This window comes from Balaenoptera physalus, assembly GCF_965194825.1.
Source record: "Balaenoptera physalus genome assembly, chromosome: 4".
In the NCBI taxonomy this organism is placed as follows: domain Eukaryota; kingdom Metazoa; phylum Chordata; class Mammalia; order Artiodactyla; family Balaenopteridae; genus Balaenoptera; species Balaenoptera physalus.
Genome location: NC_138891.1, coordinates 20,491,604 through 20,518,519, shown reverse-complemented (window position 1 = coordinate 20,518,519; position 26,916 = coordinate 20,491,604). Strand labels below are relative to the sequence as shown.

Here is a 26,916-nt window from a genome sequence, read left to right as displayed (position 1 = left end):
CTATCTATCTATCTAACATATGCAAATAACAAATAAAAGAGAGACAAACAATTTTTTTTAATGGGCAAAGATTTGAACAGGAACTTCACAGAAGAGGATGTCCAAGTGCCCAGTAACATATTAAAAGGCGCTCAACCTCATTAGTCATCAGAGGAATGTGAGTTCAAACCACAATGAGATACCACAATATATATCAGAATGGTTAAAATAAAAAAGACTGAGAGTCGTGGGTGTTGGTGAGGATGCTGAGAAACTGGAACACTCATATATTGCCGATGGGATTGATACAACCATGTTGAAAAACAGTTGGCAGAATCTAACGTTCACCTACCTTATGACTCAGCAATTTCACTCTTAGGTGTAGAAATGATGTGTACAGATGTCCACCAAAAGACAAGTGCACGAATGATCACAGCAGCTTTAGCAGCATTATTCATAATCACCCCAAACTGGAAACAACCTAATAATGTCCATCAACAAAACATAAAAATACATTTTGGTGTATTCATACAATGGAATGCTGCTTGGCAACAGCTACACACACGACATGAGTTAATCTTACAGACATGATAGTAAGCCCCCCCCCAAAAAAGCCAGAAACACAAGAGTATACACTATATAATTTCAGTGATGTGATTTTCAAAAACAAGTGAAACTGTTCTATAGTGATGGAGGTCAGAAAAGTGGTTCCCTTTGGGGTATTTGAGAGAGGCCAAAGGGAAATTTCTAGGGTCTTGGAAACGTTTGCTATCTTGATCTTGAGTTGTGCACTTGAGACTTGTGTACTTTATTGTATGTTAGTTACACTTCCATAAAAATATTTTAAAAAGTTGGCTCACAAAAATGACAATGCTCTGTTTGGTTTTTGTCAAATAAATATGTCCACATGGTAATAACTAAAATAGGACAGAAAAATCTACACTGAAAATTGACAGTCTCTTATCCCCAACTCTCCTTTTTTCTAGTACTTATGGCCAGATTTAATTTTTAAGACAATTTCTTCTTTTAATTCTTCTGCCATAAATATAAATAAGTGCTTACACTTTAATTTCTTGATTTATATACTTTAGATAAGATATATGGATATTTCACTGTGAATAAAAGATTTGGATCACATACACAATTTCCTCCTTCACTCTACCTAATATTTTATAATTTCAATATTATTATCTCTTCTTGTATTATAACTTTAAATAATATAGTAAACTGTCATATCTTGTCCTGTCAGCATTTGACAGCATCTCTCTACTACCAACTTTATAAGATAAGGATAATAACAGCCTACACTTTCTTTTATACTTTCTCCCCAATTCTACCTCCTTCCATCAGCTCACTTTTTCTTTTTTATTGTCAAGGTTGCTAAGGTTTACATTCTGTCCTGCAATCACAAGCAAGTCTTCTGTGCTTTGTTCACAGACAGACACTAAACATTAAGCAATAAACATTATTAATATTATTACTACTAGCACAGGAAATTATAGCTATTATCTTGTAACAACTTTTAATGGAGTATAATCTGTAAAAATATTAAATCATAGTGCTGTGCACCTGAAACTAATATATTCTTATAAATCAGCTATACTTCAGTTAAAGTTTTTCAAAAATGTTACTACATAAATATTGAACTTTGATGGTCCAAGTAGTGGGCTAGAATTTTATTTCCTTCTGTATAGGTTCAATGCAATGATCACTATTGAATTAGATGAAGGATGAAGGATTTTTGGATGAAGGGTACTTCTAGCATTAAGATAAAAACAAATGATTACACTCTATCAATCGCTTTAAAACATGCCTCCTTATTCAGAGATCTAAGAGCTAAAAAAACAATATGTCCTCTGCTATGCCCAGTTAACAATGATGACACACATATAGGATAATCAGAATACAAATTGCCATTCAATAAGAGGAAAATTGGGAGCACAGCAAACACAAGTCTATAGCAATCCTGAAATCCTGTTGGTAGGTGCTGCATGGGATCAGACTCCTGGGGGGTGAGTATGTTCCTGATCCTGTGCTTAGGGAGGAGCTCCCAGCCACTTTTCTCTGAGGTTCTTTCCCTTCCTCTATCCTTCTTGGCCACATCTGAAGTGGGCATTGGAGAATACGTCCTCCTTATTCTTTCAGCAGCTTTCTCAACCCACTTCCTTCTATAGAATATTGGAAACCCAAGTGTTGATTTAGGTCTTTAGCAACTCAATATTTTGATCTAGCACATTTTGGGGAAGGGGGAAATAAACACAGCTCTCTCAAGAATTTAGTCAGTTTCTTATCTATTTGATTCTAATTAGCATTGTACGCCAATACCTACACCCAAAATTAAAAAAAAAAAAAAGTTTTCTCCGACCTCGTCCCCCATGTCTCTTTCTCTTTCTCTCTCTCTATTTATGGGTGGGTATCTTGAATCTATCAGGCTTAGGTGGGAAAACCTTACCCTTGTCATCTCTCTGAGTCATTTTGACCAACTGAAAGGATTTACTGGTATCACAGTCTTGACTGGGTATTTGCTGTCAGACATAATCCGTTCAGAGGTTAACAATGGGTATGACAACCATATGTTTTGATTTGCTTCTCTCTTCTAAGCTGCTTGTTCTCCTCTTTGCCTGGAGGTCTTTGTCTTTCTGTTTGTTCCAACAGGAAACCTGACTAGGAGCTCTGAATGTGGTGGAGGATGATGGCCATTCCTACTTCACTTTAGGAATTCCCTATCATTCCCAAAGGGATTGACAAATCAAGAGATATAATAAAACATTATTAAGAATACTTGAAATTCTGCACCCAGAGCAGTAAAGTCCATGGGGATGATACATGGGATGTGTGTTTATGGTCATAGTAGCAGTAAAAATGCCACCTCTGATGTGGTCCCTGTTTCTTTGTGTTTCAGCAGGAGCCCTGGTTGCCCACTGACCTCTGATTTGGGGCAGACAACGAGGCAGAAGGGATAAAGATAGGTCAATAAGCTGAAGGATGGTTTGGCACTCTGGTAGTTCAATACAACCCCACAAGAGAGAAAAGACATTGTGATACAGTGGTTCTGTACCAGGAACAACAGACCAGAGAGAGTGGTGGAATTTACACATTCTTGACACTGAAAAGAGACCCACTGTTTAGGGATAGCCTGGTGAGGATCTGTGCTAGTTTGTCAGACAACCAGAGACTGGATGTGGTGGATGGGGACCCATCAAGGTAAGGTGGTACATCACAGTAATCTCTCCACTCAGGAACCAGTGGGAGGAAATCTGCCTGCCGTGGGACACTGCCTTTGAAACCCAAGACAGAATTTATAGGCAGTATCCTAATGGAACCAAAACACAACTCCAGGGCCAGACACAGGGAGGTGAGTTGAGAGTGGAGGGCAGTGATGGGACTGGCCACTCTTGGAGGTGGGGGAGGCAGTGATCTATGAGCTGGGGGGTTGCAGACTCTCTTTTGTGGAACTATGTCCAGAGGGAGTAGTATTTGAGTCCATGGGACACGGCCAGTACTTGTCCAATGAGGAAAAGGGTATTGTTGAGGAACAGATGGTACTTATCTCTAAGCAGGGGTTGATCCATCTCCTGAGGGAGAGGAACAAGCATCCACTCCCCACTGGGGGTACTGGGAAATCCACCCCGCCTCTCAGGGGGTGTGTGACGTCATGGCCAGGGTGGTGGGGGGCTTTCAGGGCCATAAACTGCCTGGTGTGTGGGAAGCAATGGAATAGACTCTCGTCCCCCACCTGTGGTGGAAGAGGCTGTGTATCAGCCCCTACACCATCACTTGAGTGTGGTTGGATGGGATTGTCACTGTCAGGACAGAAGAGAGGAAGAGAGTGATTTGGGGTTGGGCAGCCTGGCTCCAATTCCAGTTTCAGGCCTTTCTGGTTCTGTGGCTTTGGGCAAGAAGCTGAGGTCCTCTTGGCTTCCTGTTCTCCACCAGTGAAAAGCAGATAATAATATTAGTACCTAAATCATTTCACAATATATACATTTATCAAATCATCACATTGTACACCTTAAACTTAGTGTTATATGTCAATTATATCTCAATAAATCTAGAAAAAAATAACAGTACTTACATCCTCAGGATGTAATGAAGGTTAAATGAGGCAGTCAATGCAAAGTTCTTGGTACAATGCCTACCACATAGTAAATACAAATTAAATGTTAGCTGTTATTAATATTTACCCCCCTACCTCCTGGAGCTGTGTATATCCTAGGCTAAAGCAATGAAAGGGTGCTGTTTGTAATTCAATTCAAAGCTGAGAAGGAGACAGTTACTCTCTTGGTAGGAAGGCAAGTCGAGATGTCATGGTTTTTCAGATGTGCCACTGGCTCACTAAGATAGCCTCCCTCTATTCCTCTCTCCCACTCTCCCCTTAACTGGCAGAGGAACTAGTAGGGGCAGAGAATGGCTGACAGCCCTTTCTGGGGTCTGTGGCACAATTGGAGGTGGGAGCTGGATGCAGGGGTTGGAGAAGGGGTTTGGGACTGGAGGGCTGTGGGACAAGGGAAATGACCCAAGGAAAGGATTCATGAGTGTGCTGAGTATCTGACATCTGAAAGGGTGGCCACAATGCCTGTCGGGAGGCCCTGAGCCTATGAATAGCACACTGAGGCAACCTGCCTCTGCCAGGGACAGTACTCAGAGGAATAGTATCCAGAGGAACAGTACCCAGAGGAACAGCACTCAGAGGAACAGTACTGAGAGAACAGTACTTAGAGGAATGGTACCCAGAGGAACAGCACTCAGAGGAAGAGCACTCAGACGAACAGTACTCAGAGGAATAGTACCCAGAGGAACAGTACCCAGAGGAATATACCCAGAGTATCAGCACTTAGAGGAACAGTACTAAGAGGAATAGTCCTCAGAGGAATAGTACCCAGAGGAACAGTACCCAGAGAATCAGCACTTAGAGGAACAGTACTCAGAGGAATAGTCCTCAGAGGAATAGTATCCAGAGGAACAGTACCCAGAGGAACAGCACTCAGAGGAACAGTACCCAGATGCAGCCAACCTCTACCAGGGTGGTCCCCAGGTTCTGTTACCCTTGGGTCTCAGAATGCAGTGAGGTATATAACCTGTATGTGAAGGAAATCACTGATGGGACATTATCGTGGCTGTCACAGGACACGTTGGTGCAGAGTGTGGTTCGGTGGCTGCTCTTCCTCCTCAGATTCCCCCAGCCACCTACGAGGATTTCTCTCGGGTGGAAGGCAGGTTACAAAGAACCTGTATGGGCCGACATAATATCTATTTAAGTTACTGGATCTACCGCCACGTCTTCGTACATGAAAGGAATGTTGAGTTAACACAGGGAAAAGTACAGTCAAGGGAGCTTAATAGAGAGTGGGGACCAAGAAGGGAAGGGAAGCTTCACTTAGGAATGGGACGTGGGGAGAGAGAAGGGCAAGCAGGAGTGAAGTGTGAGGTAGGCGGGGAGTCTTATGTCCTCACGGGGGTGTAAGGGACCCACCATCCCTGTGTGTTTCCTGCCGGTTGTGCTTAGCAAACATGTTAGCTTCAGGGCCTAATTTCTGCAGCAGCTGAGCTGCCTGGAACCACTACTGCTATTTATTTTCTTTGAGCCTGTGTTTAAGGTGTGATGAAAAACAACTTAACGGCCCAAGCACAACTGCCCCATATTGAGAGACCATTAAGATAAAGTCTCGCGTAAGTGGCCCTAATAAAAGAAATTCATCACAAGACATGGAGAGGAAGGTGTCTTTATTCACTAGGTGAATAACACCAGGCATCGTCAACGTCGCTTTTCAAGGCTCAGAAATTATCATTCATTCTCCAAATTACCAACCGCACAAAAATTACTAAATGGTGCGTTATCAGTCCCTCTCAGCGAGAGAATGTCTTTGTTTAACGTTTGATTACAAATGGCTTTCCTACGATTATCATCAATAAATCACAGGTAAGCGTAGCCGTGGCTGGGACCGAGGCAGAAAGACTTCATAAGCTACTGGGAGAAGGAAAAACAAAAAGCGTGCGATAGCTGACACTTCAGGGAGGGCTGGATATCTAGGACTGACTTTTTTGGGGGCCTTGTGTGGGTATCTCAGAAGCAGAGCACTGTGTCTATTCAAGGGAGGTGGGAGTTCTCTAGGGGTCTGATGATGTGCTTTGTGGTCCTACAGCATTTGGAGATGGAGTTTCATCTCTGAGGAGGAGAGTGTATGCAGAAAAAAGTACACAGAAGGGAGAGAGGTCTTCTTCTGTGCAAGAAAGAGGGGACCTGGTCATTAAGAATCTTTGAGAAGAGAGAAAATTAAAGCAATGGAATTATGATCTCTATTGTTAGGAAGGAGAGCGATTAGAGAATGTTCCATGATTTCATTCATTCCTTCATTCTTCCAGTCTTTCAGTCAGCAAATATTTATTGAAGTCCTACTATGTGCCAGGTACTGTTAAGGGGCTAATATGGGAAAGTAAGGAGACAGTCCTTGCCTTCATGAAGCTCATGCTTCTGGAGAGAAATAAACAAATGAGGTAATGGTAGTTTGTAATAAGTGCTATGGAGAAAATAAACAGGTTAAGGATAAAGAGTAACTGGTGTATGGAGAGCTACTAATACTTCGGTTACAGTGCTCAGGGTTTCATGTCTTTAGAGAGGTATAATATTTGAATGGAGACCCTAAGGGTGAGAACAATGAATCTTCCAAAAGAACATTTCTAAGAAGGAGTCTGAGGACAGAGAGAGATGAAAGTTTCTAGCAATAATCTAGATGAAGTGATCAGCTTTGGACTCAGGTCCAACACTGTCACTCAAGTGTCAACAGGCTATTTGGGAGACAAAACTGAACATGGAATGAAATGGAATGAATTCTTTAACTCCTCACCTGGATCTGCTTACAGTGCCTCCAACTGGAGTGCCCACTTGGCCACTGCTTTTTACCCAGGTTTCTCCAGACCTTCTTGGAACTGGGACGGTACCCATGTGGTCTCCCGGTGCAGGTATTTAACAGACGGGCTTCACCCTGATTCCGCAGTGCCTGCTGTTTGACTGGCTCTCTTGTAAACGTGTTGCTCCCAGGCCTGGTTCAGGTTGTGTGACAGACACTACCAACCAGGACACTAGCGAAGGGGAGACAGTTATTTTGCTGAATTAGCAAAATATACGCATCAAGGATCAAAAAAGTCACTCTCTTCCCTTTTGCCACATACATTTATCTTAAGCCTCTGCTTCTATTTGTGAAAATTTGCCAAAGTGTAATTTTACTTTCTTAACAATTTCAGAGGTTGTTGACAATGAATTGAGAACTACCGACATGTTAAAATTAAATGTGGCCTAAACTCTCCGGGAACTCTTGAGAATTTAAATCTGATGGATGTTGGGACTTCCCTGGCAGTCCGATGGTTAGGACTCAGAGCTTCCACTGCAGGGGTCACCGGTTTGATCCTTGGTCAGGGAACTAAGATCTCACATGCCGCGCAGCACGGCCAATAAATAAATAAATAAATAAATAAATAAATAAATAAATAAATAAATAAATAAATTTGATGGGTGTTTATGAGAAAGACAAAGGAACAAGAGAGCTAGAAGGATGGAGAGGGAGATCCAAGACCCTACAAAGAGTGAAGGAAGGAAAGAACCAGGCTGTGAAAAAGAGACAAAGGGAGGTGGCCACAGAGAAGTACAAAAACGGTACAAAAAGGGGTCAGGGTGGAGGGAAAAGAGATGGAGAGAGACAGAGCCAAGAATGGGGAAGGAGGGGGTGGGCAGCAGGGCTGCTGCCGTGTGAAGGGGACAGTGTGGAGATTAAGATCTCTATCTGAGCTTGTGGCTGGAGCGATTACAGTGTATTAGGGTCCTGTCAGTGTTGACAAACACTGCCCCAATTAGGAATTAGTTCCACAAGGCATCAGATATCAGGCTGCTGTTGACCTGTAAATAGACGGGTCCTCCCTTCTGCCTCTCTTATTCAAATAGGCGCAGCTGTTTCCTAGAATAGCCCAGGAAGCCCAGCCCTCTAAGGCTCCGCCTACAGCAGTCCCCAGGGAACTGAAGTGAATATCAATCACCTGGTATTCAAAAACAAAATTTTTTTTTTAAACACTGATATTCTGGTAAATGCAAGTTCTTTCCCTAAGAATGCGTGTTCAACACCGTAAGAGTTCATTCTCCCCACACTTCATCCAGCATCAATCACAAGACCCATCTTTTTACCACAGTTTCAGGGACGTGGAAGTACTGTCTAGGGGAGGTGCCTATTTCATGGCCAATAGTCAGTAGGCAATTTTAAATTAATTGCCAAAGACTGGATCAAGAGGGCAGTTGAGCACACACTGCAGACTCATCCTTCCCCAAATCTGAGAAAATGATAGAAAAAGGGTATAGTTCTTGGAAAAAACACCCACAACCAGAGTGGAAAATAAGAGATTTCATGGATGCATCCAAAACTAGAGGGGAAACTCAGAGAGATGAAAGGTAGGTGAAATCAGACAGAAGCAGGCAATGTCTGCAGAAAAGCATGGCAGCAAAGGAGGGTGTGGCTGGTGGGGAGCCCCAAGCCTCCTGAGGCCAGATCCTCAGAACAGGAGTGGCTGCTGGGTCCAGAGTGGGAGCCTCACCTGGCAGGAGAAATGTCTTCAACTCCCTACCCTTCTCTCTTCTGTCAAGGCAGGCAGCATGGGGAGGGTGGGCTTTTGCCCAGAGAGGAAGGACAGTGACTCAGGAGGTTGGTGCTCCCAGAGAGGCTTCAATATTCAGGAACCCAACTACTGGGTCACACTGCCCAGCGTGTGTTCCATGCCTCTCCAATAACCTTTGGAGGCAGGCTTTCACCTATAGGCTAAAGGGAATCGAAAATACAGACATGAACACACAACCAAGATTCATTAAATATCTGAGGGAAGCCAAAACTATGAAAGTGAGTACCAAACTCAACAAGTGGATGAGCTGATATCAGGAACTTGGGCTAATTAAGAACAAAATGAATAAGATGTTAGAATAAGGATAATTAAAATCATTAGAGAGGCATAAAGGATATTACATTCATGATAATCACCTAGAGATTTGGAAGTTAAAATTTTGATTTTTGAAATAAAAACTCAACAGACTGAATAATAGGATGGAGACAGCTGAAGAGCAAGTGAGTAAGCTTGAAGACCAAGCTGAGAAATTCTCCTGGAAAGCAAAAATATGAAATAAAAATTAAGATGCATGGCACATGTGCCAACACACATCTAATGGAAATTGGGGGATAGGTCATTAGCATTAGCTCACAGCAAAGAGAAAACAAACAGAAACACAAGGATCAACTTTAATCCTTGTAATTATGATAAATCCATAATTACAGTGAGAAACCTTAACTTACTGTGCTCACAATCATTAGATGTCATAGAAAAAAAAGAAATGAAATGAATTAAAGTATGTAGAGAAATAGAATAACATAATTAACTGTATATCTTAACTTACTCCAACAGAGAAAACATATTTTTAAACACAAAAAAATCTTTCATAAAAAGTGATCATGTTTTAAGTTATAAAAGAAATCTTGATAAACTCCAGAAAACAAAAATCATGTGATTTGTATTTATTGATCACAAGGCAGTAGAAATATAAATTAACAACCAAAAGAAAGCTTTGTCCAGGAAATTAAAAATCATGCTTCTAAATAATTTTGTAACAGAAAAGGAAGTAAAAAATGGTTATTACCAACTCTGCAAATGCACAAAATTAAGAACACACCTATCAAAGTCTATGGATTAGGCAGAGACAGAGGAGTAGGCATAGTATTACATGCATTTACTAGAACACAAAAAACATGAAAATCAATTAACTAAGCTTTCAGTTTAAGAAGCTAGAAAAATGATAATAAAACAAAATGATCTCAAATAAATTAGGAAAAAATAATTAACAAAAATAAAAGCAGAAATTATTAAATTACAATATCAAAAATAGAGGAGATGAATACAAACAGAAGCTGATTCTTTGAAAAGATTACTAAAATATACAAATATTTGGCAAATCCTGTAGAGGAGGAAAAATAATTTTCCTTCTGCCCAGTTAAGGAAAACAGAGAGAAGGTAAAATTGTTTATTTAAAAAATAAATTTAAAAGGGATATGGCTACAGATATATAGAAAATAAAATTATAAAGCACAACTTTATACCAATATATTAAAAATACTGTAGACAAAATTAAAAATGCTTGGGAAAATATAAATCATAAAAATTTGCTTAGAAAACAGAAAATCTGACTATAATGATAATCATAGAAGACTTTGAAAGAGTAATAAAACAATTACCTATTAAAAGGGCACCAGGTCCAGACAATGTTAAGGATTAGACTTACAAACTTTCAAGGAACAGATAATTTTCATGTCATATAAATTATTCAAAAACATTGGGAAGAAAAAAAGAGATACTGTAAGAAGCCACCCAATTGTTTTATCAGACTAGCAACCCTAATCACAAATAAGTATTATTCAGTGCACAGCACACTCCCACTGGCCCATGCAAGGCCCCTCAATTTGTCATTTGTTCTCACTTTCATTTTTTCCCTTTGCCCTTCAACTCTGCTGCCTGCATCCTGTCCCCTCCCCAGCCCTTGTCATGGGTCAGTCAGCACTCTAGTATATTTGCAACCTTGTAAAAGGCTTTTGTATGCCTATGTTTTTAAATTTGGCAAATGACATGCTGTAAATTTTTTTTTCAAAAATTGTACTGTAGGGAAAGAAAAAATTACTGGCTTATCTCATATCAGAATTTAGACACAAAATTCTATCACAACTATTTTTCCAGTACACACCCTGGTATATTACATCCACTATTATGCTCAGATGTCCAAGACACAGTTCAGCAAAAATGTTGCAGAAAAAGTGCCCAATATTATCCAACTTTTTGTGTGTGTATCCTTGTAAATTTGTAAATTGCCCTTAAATTACCAGAAGCCTGCTCAAGAAACTGTTAGTAGAGGTTGCTTTGGGGCAGTGGAAATGGAATATTGGGTGGGGTGGGGTATTTGGGAATATTTCTTGTCACTTGTGTTCTTTAGAACTTTTTTTCTTTTTAACCATAAGTGTGTTTACTTTTAAATTTTAAAAAGAAAAAAAGGGGGGGGGGAATACAATGGTTTTTATTGTTCACTGATCTAAAGTCTGATTTCTAGAACCCTCTCCAAGACTTAATGATTCTTTCATTTGTGGGGTTGAGTTCCCCTAACTTGGAGAAAGAGGCATATTTTCTGGGATCCCAAGGAGCAGATCTAGGACGAACGAGCGGGGACTGTAAGGAGAGAGAGATGTCAGCTCCCCTTGAGGAAACTTTCTTCAAATTACAGAGAGCCAAAGATAAAATGGACCTCCCTGTTTCTTTTTGAAACAATTGTTCCTGTCAGGCAGAAGTTGGATGAGGCCAGCTGGGAGTAGTCAGTTTAACTCTGAGGTTCCTAGTTCTTTCCTTAAACCTGATTATTCTGATCTTAAAAAGTAGGTAAATATTTGTTTTGCCAGTTCTGTACGCTTGAAATTCCTCACTATACATACCCATATATATGACTACTCTGTGAAACTTAAAGTGCTACAAATCAAAGATAACGTTATTTTAGCATATTAATCAGTAAGCGCCTTAATTCCCCCATTTAATTCGTGCTTACATTACATTATTTGTAGGTTTTGAAAACGTACAATTTTTTTTTTCTGTCATAACCTTAAAATCCTTATAACAATCTTGTTAGGCAAACAGAATGAGTACCATTACTGCTTTTTTGGAGTCAAGCCGCTAAGCTGCTCGGTCAGGTTCACCCAGCCCAGTTCTGGCTAGTTTAGGGAAGGCCACCACATTCTTAACTCTAAACTCAGGGTTCACGTAAATTGCATCATTAGGTCGCAATATGCAATCTCAGTCAACAGAATCAAACAGACTGTCACAAATGTATTGAGTTGGTGGGATACTTGGAGCCAAAGAAAATCTGTTTTTGTTTGTTTATCCGTCTTCTTCCTGAATGATTTACCTGGGCGAATAAGGAGGGTTGTTGCCTAAGTTTTCTAGGCATTTCTTCGAAATAACGGTGGTTTACTTTGTACTGTGTAGACCTGCGCTGGCCAAGCTGCATTTCCGAGAGGCACGTGAGTCCCCGGGTCTGGTGAAAGCCAGGCTGTTTTGATCTACTCCTGTCGTCCTGGAGGTTTCAGACAATCCCCGGCTCCGCTTTTGGAGGATGAATCACTCATTGGAAGTTGCTAATGGGCTGGGAAACAGCAACCGGATCCGGTAAACGGTTGAGTGGTGTTATTTGCTCGTTGTTTACACTAGACTGTAGAATAACTCAGGGGCGAATTGGCCTTAAGTGAATTACTGACACAACCAGCGCTAGGCCTGAGGGAGCTGCAATTAACGCATTAATCACAAGGAGCCACCGGGGCCGGCGTGTTAACACACGGGATTTAGTAGCACTCCACTAAGTTGTTGATGAGGCCTGCGGCGGGCTGAAAACCCTTAGAATACAAATGTGACATCCCATGCCCCTTTATTTGTTAGTCAATAATCTGAATAACCCCCGTTTCACAGCTTCTGTGTTGGATTTGCTCTTCCTTTCTCTCCTCCGCTAATCGCCAGCGTGGCGCGATACGGTAGACTTTAACTTTGATTTGAACCCCCTCTCCCTCCCCCTAAATAAAAGCACAGGTTTTTATCCACATGCGTATATTGCATAGACATCAAAGAAAAAAAAAAAGCCTCATGCATTTCCATTAAAGCCGCGCGGACCAGGGGGAGGCACCAAGCTGGGTGCGGGCTTTTGAGGCGGTGGAAATTGATAAGGTTCATCTGCATACAAAAGACTGAATGGAGAGGCAGCGGGGTGAGCGAGGTCGGACACCCAGATGGATTTTTTAATTCTGGGGAAAATAACACCACGCTCACAAGTGATAACTGAGCCTTTCTTCCCAACTCAGACCAAAATATGATTTCCATTTGTGCATTGGAGGAGAAGAAAATTATACAGAATTTCATTCTGCAGCATAATAAGGCTTCGCACTGAATAATGCTACCATAAGGCAGTGTAATTACTGAAGGGCAGAAAATACACTTTCAGTTTATATCTAATCACAATAACACATTGTCTGCTTCGGAAAAAAAAATCTGGGGCGGGGGTGCGGCGCGTTGCTAGATTGTGAGTGGGACCGAGGGGAAGTTGTTGGTCTCGAGCTTATCAGAGTGCTGAGAAAAGGTGATAGTGGGTGCCTTGGCATCATCTAAGACTGTATGCATCCAGGAGGTATGGGCTTCTTTCCTCTGAGGATCTCTAGATGTTTCTCCTCTTCTAAAATGAATTGTCCTGCTCTATGCTGACCCATTAAGACCATGGGTAGTGCACACAGTGATCAAATAAAGAGCTGAGACTCTTCAGGGACTGAAAGAGACAGAATCAGCCAAGTTATTATTACTGTTTGATTGTCCTGATTATTTGAAATAGCTGAAGAGGAGTTTTGGTTATGTGTTTCTCATTGGTACTTGACCCACTACAAATTGTTCCTTCCATTTTGCGATCTATTTCTTATCCACTCTAAAGTAATATATGTTTATTATAAAATATTTTGAAACATAGAAAAGTCTAGTGGAAAATACCATCAATTTTTCTACCAGGTAAAAAAATAAAACTGTTAATATTTTGGTGAATTTTTCTTCGTGGTGTGTGTGCTGTGTTTTGTTCTGTTTCATCCTGGATAATAGAAAAGAGTTTTCACAGTGACAGAACTTGTTTGCACAGTAGATATTAAAAGCAATTCTGGTTTGAAAGCAATGTATTTTAGAGTTATATTTTAGATGCAGTGTAAGAAACCTCTAGGCTTAATAGTTTCCAGCCCAGTGGTTCTTAAACGTGTATACATCAGAATCACCTGGAGAGCTTGCTAAAACATAGATTGCTGGGCTCCACCTACCCAGAGTTTCTGAACCTGCAGGTCTGGGGTGGGGCTGAGATTCTGCATTGGTAACAAGTTTCCAGGTGATGTGATGCTGGTACTGATTTGGGCGCCACACTTTGAGAAGCACTGCCTTTGACTGGTTGAGGGTGTGGTTGGGAGAACCACAAAAATTGTAAGCTCCCAGGGCAGAGAAATGCACAGATTTGGGGGAGGACTTAAAATATTGAGTAACTGTTTGTGAAGCAAATTTATTGAAATAATCTCATTAGTAGTGTGGTAGACAGAATAGTAGTTCCTCAAATATATTCGCATCCTACTCGCCAGAACTTTTGATTGGCAAGAGAGAATTAAGGTTGCAAATGGAATTAAAATTGGTAATCAGCTGACCTTGAGATGCGGAGATTATCCTTGTTTATCTGGATGGACCCAATGTAATCAAAAGGTCCTTATAAGTGAAAGAGGGAGACAGGAAACTCAGTGTCAGAGTCAGAGAGGGCTCTGAATATGCTGTGATACTGGCTTTGCAGATGGAGGAAGGGGCTACAAGCTAAAGAATGTAGGTGTCCTCTCTTGACTGGAAAAGGCAAGGTAATGTATTCTCTATTAGATGCTCCAGAAGCAATGCAGCCCTACTGGCACCTTGATTTTAGCCCAGTGAGACTCATTTAAGACTTCTGACCTCCAGAACTATAAGATAATAAATTTGTGTTGTTTTAAGCCACCAAGTTTATAGTAATTTGCTGTAGCAGCAATGGGAAACTCATACCAGTAGCTATCCACTCACATACACACATACACACAAATGTGCTATGACACATGGATCCCATCATTGTTTCCTGAGCAACTTTCTTCAACAGTTAACATTGTTTAGATTCACCTAGCACCTGGACTGGCCAGACCTGCGGAATCACCATTGCCTCATGCCAGTTATAAGGAAGGCTCAGAAGGCGTAGGCCAAGCCAGAGACCCTTACTGAGACCTGGTGTTCTTGGCCTGGTCCCTGCGCAAGTCCAGTTGATGTGCTCAAAGACTGAAGACTCCTCTGTCACCACTAGGGAAAGTGCTGAGTCCTAACCACTGGACCACCAGGGAACTCCCTCTGTCACCACTAGGAATAAGCAAGGTGTTTATAAACATTTTCTTACTTAAGGGACACAAAGATTGGTGGCAGGGATCATTATAGATGGTACATTAAGAAATTGGGGCCAGATTGTACAGAGTTTGCTAAGGACTGGGGGGAGGAGAGGGTATCATTTATTTTGGTCTCAGATTCCCCCTAGAAACCTTTTCCAGCACTGGTTATAGCAACTAGACCTAGCAGGTCCCATAGATCTATGTGTCTATCCCTCCCCTCTGCCAATACCAATCTTGATTACTGTAACTGTACAGTAAGTCTTAAAATTGGATAGAGTGGTTCCTCCTGCTTTATTCTTCTTTTTCAAAATTTTTAGCTATTCTAGTTTCTTTTTCTAAAATATGACTTTTAGAGTGGTCTTGTCTATAACTACAAAAAATCTGGCTGGAATTTTGATGGGAATTGCACTAAAACTATACATTGTTTGGGGAGGATTGACATCCTTTCTATGTTGAATCTTCCAAGCTATGAACAAGATTTGTCTCTCCATTTATTTGTCTTTTGTTTCTTTCATCAGCATTCAAGCCGTGTACATATTTTGTTAGATTTACACTTAAGGATTTTCTTTTATCTTGATTATAAGTAGAATTGTATTTTAAATTTTGGTTTCTATATGTTCACTGCTGGCATATAAAAGTACAACTGATTTTTGTATCCTGCACCATCCTGAACTCACACTTATACATCTAGGATTTTTTCTTATTTTGTAATTTTTTTGTTGATTTTCTTTTTTTTTTCAATTAATTAATTAATTAATTAATTTATTTTTGGCTGCGTTGGGTCTTTGCTGCTGCACGCAGGCTCTCTCTAGCTGCAGCGAACGGGGGCCACTCTTCGCCGCGGTGCGCGAACCTCTCATTGAGGTGGCTTCTCTTGTTGCAGAGCATGGGCTCTAGGTGTGTGAGCCTCAGTAGTTGTGGCTCGCAGGCTCTGGAGCACAGGCTCAGTAGTTGTGGCACATGGGCCTAGTTGCTCCGTGGCATGTGGGATCCTCCCAGACCAGGGATCGAACACGTGTCCCCTGCATAGGCAGGCAGACTCTCAACCACTGCACCACCAGGGAAGTCCCTTGGTGATTTTCTATGTAGACATTTATGTCATCTGCATATAGGGAATTTTATTTCTTCCTTCCTTGTTTTTGCTTTATTGCCCTGGCTAGGTGTTCCATGTTGAATGATAGTGGTGAGAACAGACATCCTTGCCTTGTTCCTGATTTGGGGGAAAAGTATTCATTCATCATTAAGTGTGAAGTTAGCTATAGGCTTTTGTAGGTGCTCCTGGTCCTTTGACTAAAGAGAGCAGGCTTTTGTTGTCATTGTTGTTGTTTTTTTTGTCTGTGCCCATTGGCATTTATGGTTTGTTGGCTTCTTTAATACCCAGTGGGATATATGAGGCAAAAAGAAAGTCCAAGGAACTTACCTCCTCAGGTCCCAAGATCCTTAGCCAATTCTCTTCCTTCTCTCCACCTTCCATGGCCTACTTATCATTGTTTTATGTAATGTCCAGGGTGTTTGGCTGTAGTTAGTTGGGGGAACAGAAAAAAGTACACCTACTCTATCTTCCCAGAAGTAGAAGTCTTGGCACATGTTTATAATAGTCATGGTCAGATAATTCCAACCTCTGTGCCATCTGACGTTGGTTTTGTGATTTTCTTTTTCCATGTGAGTTAAGATTTTCCTTGTTCTTCTTGTATATCCTGGACATTTTAATATTATGTTTTGAGATTCGGCATTTTGTCTAAATTATATGGAGAGTGTTGAAACTTTTGTCTTAGCAGGTATTGAGGCCACAACTTCAGATCTACCTTCTATGGGTTCCAATGTCAGTTCAATTTACAAAGCATTTGTTATGCTCTTCAGATCTGCCCTGTGTGTGTGCTTTTCAGTGGCCAGTCTGGGGTCTGTGTAGTGATCTATCCTGTAATTCAGCTGTCAAAGTCTAGGTATGTTGTTTAGGGTCAAATCAATGCATGCATCACTCATGGAAGCCCAGGATTTCATAAACAACTTTAAGAAGTCAGTTTTCTGAGCTCCTCTGACTCTGTGATCTCCCTGGTATTTTCTGGTTTCCCAAGGCTATCCCTTTTTGACCCTCTGGCCAGAAGGTTGCAGCTTTATAATCCCGCTCAGATGTCCACTTCCAATGATGATGTCACGTCTCAGGCCAAATGGTAGGATGATAGGGAGAGGAGAAAAGTTTTGAGAGTGTTCTTACTCCCTTGGGGAATCTCTTCTAATTGGAGAGGAAGGTCACCCTCAAAATTTTTGCCATTCGACTTCCCCTTAATGCCACTGCTGCTGCCACTGTGAGATAGGTTGGTAGTGGGGGCACAGAGAACACAGAAAAGAAGGGAAAAAATTGGAGCTTCTTCTACTGTCCCTGAGTTTTAGGAGTTCCTTTATCCTGTTCTTTGAGCCGGAGATTGAGGAATTTTCCTGAAGCTTTCTCTGTCTGTGCCCTGGTGTCCACTTCTAGGTTTTGGGCTATGTTGAGTTCAGGCCAAAAGAAAAACAAACAGTAAACTTACTGCTGCTTTGGTGGTATTTTGAGTCTTCTTCCTCAATCTGCCTATTACTTAACTAGTTTACAGAGACCACAGATACCTGCTCTCCATTCATTCTATTCAGGTTTTCTGATCATTATAGAGACAGGAGGAGTGTACCTATTCCATCTTACCTGGAACCAGAACTCTTCCTCTAATTTTATTTTGATTAATGATTTCTGAGCTCTCCAATGATTTAAAAAAATCAAACCAGGATACATGGTGTTTTACCCCTCAGCTTTACTCTGACCATCTTGTGAAGCTTTCAGTATTTATTACTCATAGTTATAATGCCGTGTTTATCTATTGTTCTAGATATCAGTGAGGGTCAGGTTGAGGGTTACAAGATAATGCTACAGCAACATTTCTGAGATATAAATTATCCCTGGACTCCTAAGATACTTGTTTGCAAAGACAAGCAGGGAAGAGCTTAAATAATCAATAAAAACAAGTCAAGTTCTTTCTGGCCTTTTCTATGAGCCACTACTTAACATCATTAAATTGTGACTGGAGGTGTAGGTGAGTTTGACCATGTTTTTTTCTCAACATTAGTATTTTCTAAGCATATTTGATATGATGTTAATAGGCTGTATATAAAAAGGGAACTCTTGGGTTATATAAATTAGTCAACGTTGGGAGAAATAAAGTTAAACAAATTTCTTTACTGAGAACTTCTAAAAACATTTCATATGTTAAATGTGAATTATGTACCTTCCAGAGGCAAAATTGCAGTATGCGACATTGCCCTAAGAATGGAACAAGATGGCTACTTCCCTGGGTCCCCTCTTAGAGGGGTAAGGAGTCTCCAGAACCAAGGTTGTGTGCCCACTCACAGCCCACTCCTCTTTCTAGACCACACTCCAGTTACTTGGACCCTGGAATACACCACTCAGGTGGTCCAAACTAGCTTCTAGAACCTGAATGGCAACTTCAGAGAGCAAATTTCCCCACCAGTGGGCCTGAGGGAAAGGGCGGCTGTTTGGAGAAAGGTGTGGATGGGATATGAGTGCACAGATTGGAATGTCTGTAGGTCCTTTGGCCTTGTAGGATAAGAAGGGTGGGGGGGGGGGGCGGGGCGGTAAGGCCACAAACTGGGGACTGCCTCTCTTTACCCAACCATGTTCTGCTGTAAAAACTACCAGTAGTCCAGAATTTCTAAATGTGAATCTGGCCTTCTATGTCATTTTGAGGGTATCTTTGTCAAGGTGAAAGCATAGAACATACTATATTTAACAGTTTATTAGCTTGATTATAATCTATATTTTTAGATATATGATATATTTCATCATTTAGGGTGACCAACTGTCCCAGTTTGCTCAGGACTTTCTCATTTTAGCACTGAATGTCCCATGTCCCAGGAACCTGAAAGAGTTGATCACCTGCCCCAGTTCTTGAAAATGTTAGAAGTGGGTGTGGCTGTATAAAGCATTTCCCATACTTACCTGATTTTGAAATCCTTTCCTCTTAACTCCCACCCAACCTCATGTGCATCTTATATAAGAGTAGAGACAAGTTAAATCTGTCATAACGAAGCACATCTTATAGAGAAATTTTCAATCTATATTTTCCATTGATTGAACTTTGGCAACACTTTTCTAGTCAGAGTATTTAAGGCTCATGTAATTATTTTTTAGTTAATAGGTTTATTTTTATTACTATCATTATAACTAATAATAATAACAATAATGTAAGATCTACCATTTTTATAAGTGCTACCAAGTGCTAAACACTATGCTAGGTGTTTTACATGCATAACTTCTAGTTCTTATAAACACCCTATAGGGCAGGTATTATGGTTCACGTTCTACAGATAAAAAACTAAGTGACAAAGATGGATTTGAGCCCAGATTTGTCTTTCACTTAAGTCTATATCCTTTTAATTATGCCTGCAGGATGAAAAATAGTAGATGAGATTCTTAAATTGGATCCTGAAATCTAATGGTTCCACATTGACTATGATAGTAGCAATGTATGCTTTGAAAAATATCAGCTCTGACTTATCCAGGAACTACACCAAGGTGAGGGGGATCAAGTGCTTGTTATGTACTTACAGTTACTCATAATTGCTCCTGCAGTTATATTTGAGGTCTGTGAAGGTAGTTTGCCCTTCTTCTCTTCTAAAATTTCATATTTAGGGCCAAAAAAAAAAAAAAGTGCCAAAAGCTTTGAACTTAAGAAAATTTGTTCTCTCCAAAATCTTGTCTCTTCTAAACAAATAATGTCAAAATACAAGAGATTTGTTATTCAGGGCTTTCTATGTATCTGTCAGTGAAATGTTCAGAGTTTTGTTATATGGCTCTTACACAGGTTGTTTATAGTTATTTTATTTGTTCATGTTGCTGTAAAAAAAAAGATTTCCATTACATATATTTTTTCTATTAGTTTTTTTTATTATTTTAACCTAAGTTTTCTTTTTGTTTAACATCTTTATTGGAGTATAATTACTTTACAATGGTGTGTTACTTTCTGCTTTATAACAAAGTGAATCAGCTATACATATACATATTTCCCCATATCTCCTCCCTCTTGCATCTCCCTCCTATCCTCCCTATTCCACCCCTCTAAGTGGTCACAAAGCACCAAGATGATCTCCCTGTGCTATGCAGCTTCTTCCCACTAGCTATCTATTTTACATTTGGTAGTGTATATATGTCCATGCCACCATCTCACTTAGTCCCAGCTTACCATTCCCCCTCCCCGTGTCCTCAAGTCCATTCTCTACGTCTGTGTCTTTATACCTGTTCTGCCCCTAGGTTCTTCAGAACCATTTTTTTTTTTTTTTTAGATTCCATATATATGTGTTAGCATATGGTATTTGTTTTTCTCTTTCTGACTTACTTCACTCTGTATGACAGTCTCTAGGTCCATCCATCTCACTACAAATAACTCAATTTTGTTTCTTTTTATGGCTGAGTAATACTCCACTGTATATATGTGCCACATCTTCTTTATCCATTCATCTGTCGATGGACACTTAGATTCCTTCCATGTCCTGGCTATTGTAAATAGAGCTACAATGAACATTGTGGTACATGACTCGTTTTGAATTATGGTTTTCTCAGGGTATATGCCCACTAGTGGGATTGCTGGGTTGTATGGTAGTTCATTTTTAGTTTTCTAAGGAACCTCCATACTGTTCTCCATAGTGGCTGTATCAATTTACATTCCCACCAACAGTGCAACAGGGTTCCCTTTTGTCCACACCCTCTCCAGCATTTATTGCTTCTAGATTTTTTGATGATGGCCATTCTGACTGGTGTGAGATGATACCTCATTGTAGTTTTGATTTGCATTTCTCTAGTGATTAGTGATGTTGAGCATCCTTTCATGTGTTCGTTGGCAATCTGTACATATTCTTTGGAGAAATGTCTATTTAGGTCTTCTGCCCATTTTTGGATTGGGTTGTTTGTTTTTTGGTATTGAACTACACGAGCTGCTTGTAAATTTTGGAGATTAATCCTTTGTCAGTGGCTTCATTTGCAAATATTTTCTCCCATTCTGAGGGTTGTCTTTTGGTCTTGTTTATGGTTTCTTTTGCTGTGCAAAAGCTTTTAAGTTTCATTAGGTCCCCTTTGTTTATTTTTGTTTTTATTTCCATTTCTCTAGGAGGTGGGTCAAAAAGGGTCTTGCTGTGATTTATGTCCTAGAGTGTTTGGACTATATTTTCCTCTAAGAGTTTTATAGTGTCTGGCATTACATTTAGGTCTTTAATCCATTTTGAGTTTATTTTTGTGTATGGTGTTAGGAAGTATTCTAATTTCATTCTTTTACATGTAGCTGTCCAGTTTTTCCAGCACCACTTATTGAAGAGGGTGTCTTTCTCCATTGTATATTCTTGCCTCCTTTATCAAAGATAAGGTGACCATATGTGCATGGGTTTATCTCTGGGCTTTCTATCTTGTTCCATTGATCTATATTTCTGTCTTTGTGCCAGTACCATACTGTATTGATTACTGTAGCTTTGTAGTATAGTCTGAAGTCAGGGAGCCTGATTCCTCCAGCTCTGTTTTTCTTTCTCAAGATTACTATAGCTATTCAGGTCTTTTGTGCTTCCATACAAATTGTAAAATTTTTTGTTCTAATTCTGTGAAAAATGCCATTGGTAGTTTGATAGGGATTGCACTGAATCTGTAGATTACTTTGGGTAGTATAGTCATTTTTACAAAGTTCATTCTTCCAATCCAAGAACATGGTATATCTCTCCATCTGTATGTATCATCTTTAATTTCTTTCATCAGTGTCTTATAGTTTTCTGCATACAGGTCTTTTGTCTCCTTAAGTAGCTTTATTCCTAGGTATTTTATTCTTTTTGTTGCAATGGTAAATGGGAGTGTTTCCTTAATTTCTCTTTCAGATTTTTCATCATTAGTGTATAAGAATGCAAGAGATGTCTGTGCATTTATTTTGTATCCTGATACTTTACCAAATTCATTGATTAGCTCTAGTAGTTTTCTGGTAGCATCTTTAGGGTTTTCTATGTATAGTATCATGTCATCTGCAGACAGTGACAGCTTAACTTCTTCTTTTCCGATTTGGATTCCTTTTATTTCTTTTTCTTCTCTGATTGCTGTGGCTGAAACTTCCAAAACTATGTTGCATAATAGTGGTGAGAGTAGGCAACCTTTTTTTTTCCTGATCTTAGTGGAAATGGTTTCAGGTTTTCACCACTGAGAACGATGTTGGCTGTGGGTTTGTCACATATGGCCTTTATTATATTGAGGTAAGTTCCCTCTATGCCTACTTTCTGGAGATATTTTATCATAAATGCATGTTGAATTTTCTCAAAAGCTTTTTCTGCATCTATTTAGATGATCATATTTTTTTTCCTTCAATTTGTTATTATGGTTTATCACATTGGTTGATTTGTGTATACTGAAGAATCCTTGCATTCCTGGGATAAACCTCACTTGATCATGGTGTATGATCCTTTTAATGTGCTGTTCGTTTCTGTTTGCTAGTATTTTGTTGGGGATTTTTGCATCCATGTTCATCAGTCGTATTGGCCTGTAGTTTTCTTTCTTTGTGGCATCTGTCTCTGGTTTTGGTATCAGGGTGATGGTGGCCTCGTAGAATGAGTTGAGGAGTGTTCCACCCTCTGCTATATTTTGGAAGAGTTTGAGAAAGAGAGGTGTTAGCTCTTCTGTAAATGTTTGATACAATTCTCCTGTGAAGCCATCTGGTCCTGGGCTTTTGTTTGTTGGGAGATTTTTAATCACAATAAATTTCAGTGCTTGTGATTGGTCTGTTTATATTTTCTATTTCTTCCTGGTTCAGACTCGGAAGGCTGTGTTTTTCTAAGAATTTTTCCATTTCTTCCAGGTTGTCCATTTTATTGGCATGTATTGCTTGTGGTAATCTCTCATGATCCTTTCTATTTCTGCAGTGTCAGTTGTTACTTGTTTTTTATTTCTAATTCTATTGATTTGAGTCTTCTCCCTTTTTTTCTTGATGAGTCTGGCTAATGGTTTATCAATTTTGTTTATCTTCTCAAAGAACCACCTTTAGTTTTATTGATCTTTGCTATTGTTTCCTTCATTTCTTTTTCATTTATTTCTGATCTGATCTTTATGATTTCTTTCCTTCTGCTAACTTTGGGTTTTTATTGTTCTTCTTTCTCTAATTGCTTTAGGTGTAAGGTTAGGTTGTTTATTTGAGGTGTTTCTTGTTTATTAAGGTAAGATTGTATTGCTATAAACTTCCCTCTTAGAATGGCTTTTGCTGCATCCCATAGGTTTTGGGTGTCGTGTTTTCATTGTCATTTGTTTCTAGGTATTTTTTGATTTCCTCTTTGATTTCTTCAGTGATCTTGGTTATTAAGTAGTGTATTGTTTAGCCTCCATGTATTTGAATTTTTACAGATGTTTTCCTGTAATTGATATCTAGTCTCATAGTGTTGTGGTTGGAAAAGATACTTGATACGATTTCAATTTTCTTAAATTTACCAAGGCTTGATTTGTGACCCAAGGTATGATCTATCCTGGAGGATATTCCCTGAGCACTTGAGAAGAAAGTGTATTCTCTTGTTTTTGGATGAAATGTCCTATAAATATCAATTAAGTCCATGTTGTTTAATGTATCATTTAAAGCTTGTGTTTCCTTATTTATTTTCATTTTGGATGATCTGTCCATTGGTGAAAGTGAGGTGTTAAAGTCCCCTACTATGATTGTGTTACTGTCAATTTCCCCTTTTATGGCTGTGAGCATTTGCCTTATGTATTGAGGTGCTCCTAGGTTGGGTGCATAAATATTTACAATTGTTATATCTTCTTCTTGGATCGATCCCTTGATCATTATATAGTGTCCTTCTTTGTCTCTTGTAATAGTCTTTATTTTAAAGTCTATTTTGTCTGATATGAGAATTGCTACTCCAGCTTTCTTTTGATTTCCATTTGCATGGAATATCTTTTTCCATCCCCTCACTTTCAGTCTGTATGTGTCCCTAGGTCTGAAGTGGGTCTTTTGTAGACAACATATATTCGGGTCTTGTTTTTGTATCCATTCAGCCAGTCTGTATCTTTTGGTTGGAGCATTTAATCCATTACATTTAAGGTAGTATTGATATGTATGTTCTTATTACCATTTCCTTAATTGTTTTCAGTTTGTTATTGTAGGTTTTTCCCTTCTCTTGTGTTTCCTGCCTACAGAAGTTCCTTTAGCATTTGTTATAAAGCTGGTTTGGTGGTTCTGAATTCTCTTAGTTTTTGCTTGTCTGTAAACGTTTTAATTTTTCCTTCGAATCTGAATGAGATCCTTGGTGGTAGAGTAATCTTGGTTGTAGGTTTTTCCCTTTCATCACTTCAAATATGTCCTGCCACTCCCTTCTGGCTTGCAGAGTTTCTGCTGAAGGATCTGTTGTTAATGTTATGGGGATTCCCTTGTAGGTTATTTTTTGCTTTTCCCTTGCTGCTTTTAATACTTTTCTTTGTATTTTATTTTTGATAGTTTGCTTAATATGGGCCTTGGCATGTTTCTCCTTGGATTTATCCTGTATGGGATTCTCTGCATTTCCTGGACTTGATTGACTATTTCCTTTCCCATATCAGGGAAGTTGTCAACTATAATCTCTTCAAATATTTTCTCAGTCCCTTTCTTTTTCTCTTCTTCTTCTGGAACCCTATAATTCGACTGTTGGTGCCTTTAATGTTGTCCCAGTTGTCTCTGAGACCGTACTCAATTTTTTGCATTTTTTTTTCTTTATTCTGCTCTGCGGTAGTTATTTCCACTATTTTATCTTCCAGGTCAGTTATCCGTTCTTCTGCCTCAGTTATTATGCTATTGATTCCTTCTAGAGAATTTCAAATTTCATTTATTGTGTTGTTCCTCATTGTTTGTTTGTTCTTTAGTTCTTCCAGGTCCTTGTTAAACATTTCTTGTATTTTCTCTGTTCTATTTCCATGATTTTGGATCATCTTTACTATCATTATTCTGAATTCTTTTTCAGGTAGACTGCCTATTTCCTCTTCATTTGTTTGTTCTAGAGGGTTTTTACCTTGCTCCTTCATCTGCTGTGTGTTTCTCTGTCTTCTCATTTTGCTTAACTTATTGTGTTTGGGGTCTCCTTTTTGCAGGCAGCAGGTTTGTAGTTCCCGTTGTTCTTGGTGTCTGCCCCCAGTGGCCAAGGTTGGTTCAGTGGTTGTGTAGGCTTCCTGGTGGAGGGGACTGGTGCCTGTTTTCTGGTGGATGAGGCTGGATTTTGTTTTTCTGGTCGGCAGGACCATGCCTGGTGGTGTGTTTTGGGTTGTCTGTGACCTTATTATGATTTTAGGCAGCCTCTCTGTTAATGGGTGGGGTTGTGTTCCTGTCTTGCTAGTTGTTTGGCAAAGGGTGTCCAGCACTGGAGCTTGCTGGTCATTGAGTGGAGCTGGGTCTTAGTGTTGAGTTAGAGATCTCTGGGAGAGCTTTCGCCATTTTATATTACATGGAGCCAGGAGGTCTCTGGTGGACCAATGTCCTGAACTCAGCTCTTCCACCTCAGAGGCACAGGGCTGACACCCGGCTGGAGCATGAAGACCCTGTCAGCCACATGGCTCAGAAGAAAAGGGACAAAAAAGGAAAGAAAGAAAGAAAAATAAAATAAAATTATTAAAAATTTAAAAAAATAAAGAGTAAAAAAGAAAGAAAGAAAGAAAGTAAGAAGAGAGCAACCAAACCAACCAACAAATCCACCAATGATATCAAGCCCTAAAAACTATACTTAAAAAAAAACAAAGAAAAAAGAACCGGACAAGCAGAATCCTAGGACAAATGGTAAAAGCAAAGCTATACAGACAAAATCACACAAGGAAGCATACACATACACACTCACGAAAGGAGAAAAAGGAAAAATATATATATAACTATATATAAAAAAAAAAGGAAGAGAGAAAATAAATCAATAAACAAATCTACCAATAATAATAAACTCTAAGTACTAAACTAAGATAAGCATAAAACCAGAAACAAATTAAATGCAGAAAGCAAACCACAAGTCTACAGTTGCTCCCAAAGTCCACTGCCTCAATTTTGGGATGATTTGTTGTCTATTCAGGTATTCCAGAGATGCAGGGTACATCAAGTTGATTGTGGAGATTTAATCCGCTGCTCCTGAGGCTGCTGGGAGAGATTTCCCTTTCTCTTCTTTGTTTTCATAGCTCCTGGGGTTCAGCTTTGGATTTGGCCCCGCCTCTCTGTGTAGGTCACCTGAGGCATCTGTTCTTCACTCAGACAGGACAGGGTTAAAGTAGCAGTTGATTAGGGGGCTCTGACTCACTCAGGCCAGGGGTAGGGAGGGGTATGAAATACGGGGCGAGCCTGCGGTGGCAGAGGCTGGCGTGATGGTGCAACAGCCTGAGGCATGCTGTGTGTTCTCCCAGGGATGTTGTCCCTGGATCACAGGACCCTGGCAGTGGCAGGCTGCACAGGCTCCTGGGAGGGGAGGTGTGGATAGTGACCTGTCCTTGCACACAGGCTTCTTGGTGGCTGCAGAAGCAACCTTAGCATTTCATGCCCGTCTTCGGTGTCTGCGCTGATAGTCGCGGCTCTCCCCTGTCTCTGGTGCTCATTTAGGCGGTGCTCTGAATCCCCTCTCCTCGTGCACCTGGAAACAATGGTCTCGTGCTTCTTAGGCAGTTCCAGACTTTTTCCCGGACTCCCTCCTGGCTAGCTGTGGCACACTAGCCCCCTTCAGGCTGTGTTCATGCAGCCAACCCCAGTCCTCTCCCTGGGATCTGACCTCTGAAGCCGGAACCTCAGCTCCCAGCCCCCACCTGCCCTGGCGTGTGAGCAGACAAGCCTCTCAGGCTGGTGAGTGCTGGTTGGTACTGATCGTCTGTGCGGGACTCTCTCTGCTTTGCCCTCTGCACCCCTGTTGCTGTGCTGTCCTCTGTGGCTCTGAAACTTCCCCC

General features: G+C 40.2%; 1 long non-coding RNA gene across 1 annotated transcript; it reads left to right on the top strand.

Moving 5' to 3' along the window:
* LOC309659453 lies at positions 1-25,646 on the top strand. Its single transcript, XR_014262818.1, has 2 exons — positions 1-4,765; positions 4,871-25,646. It is a non-coding gene; the product is annotated as an uncharacterized lncRNA (long non-coding RNA).
* Positions 25,647-26,916: the final 1,270 nt, after the last annotated feature.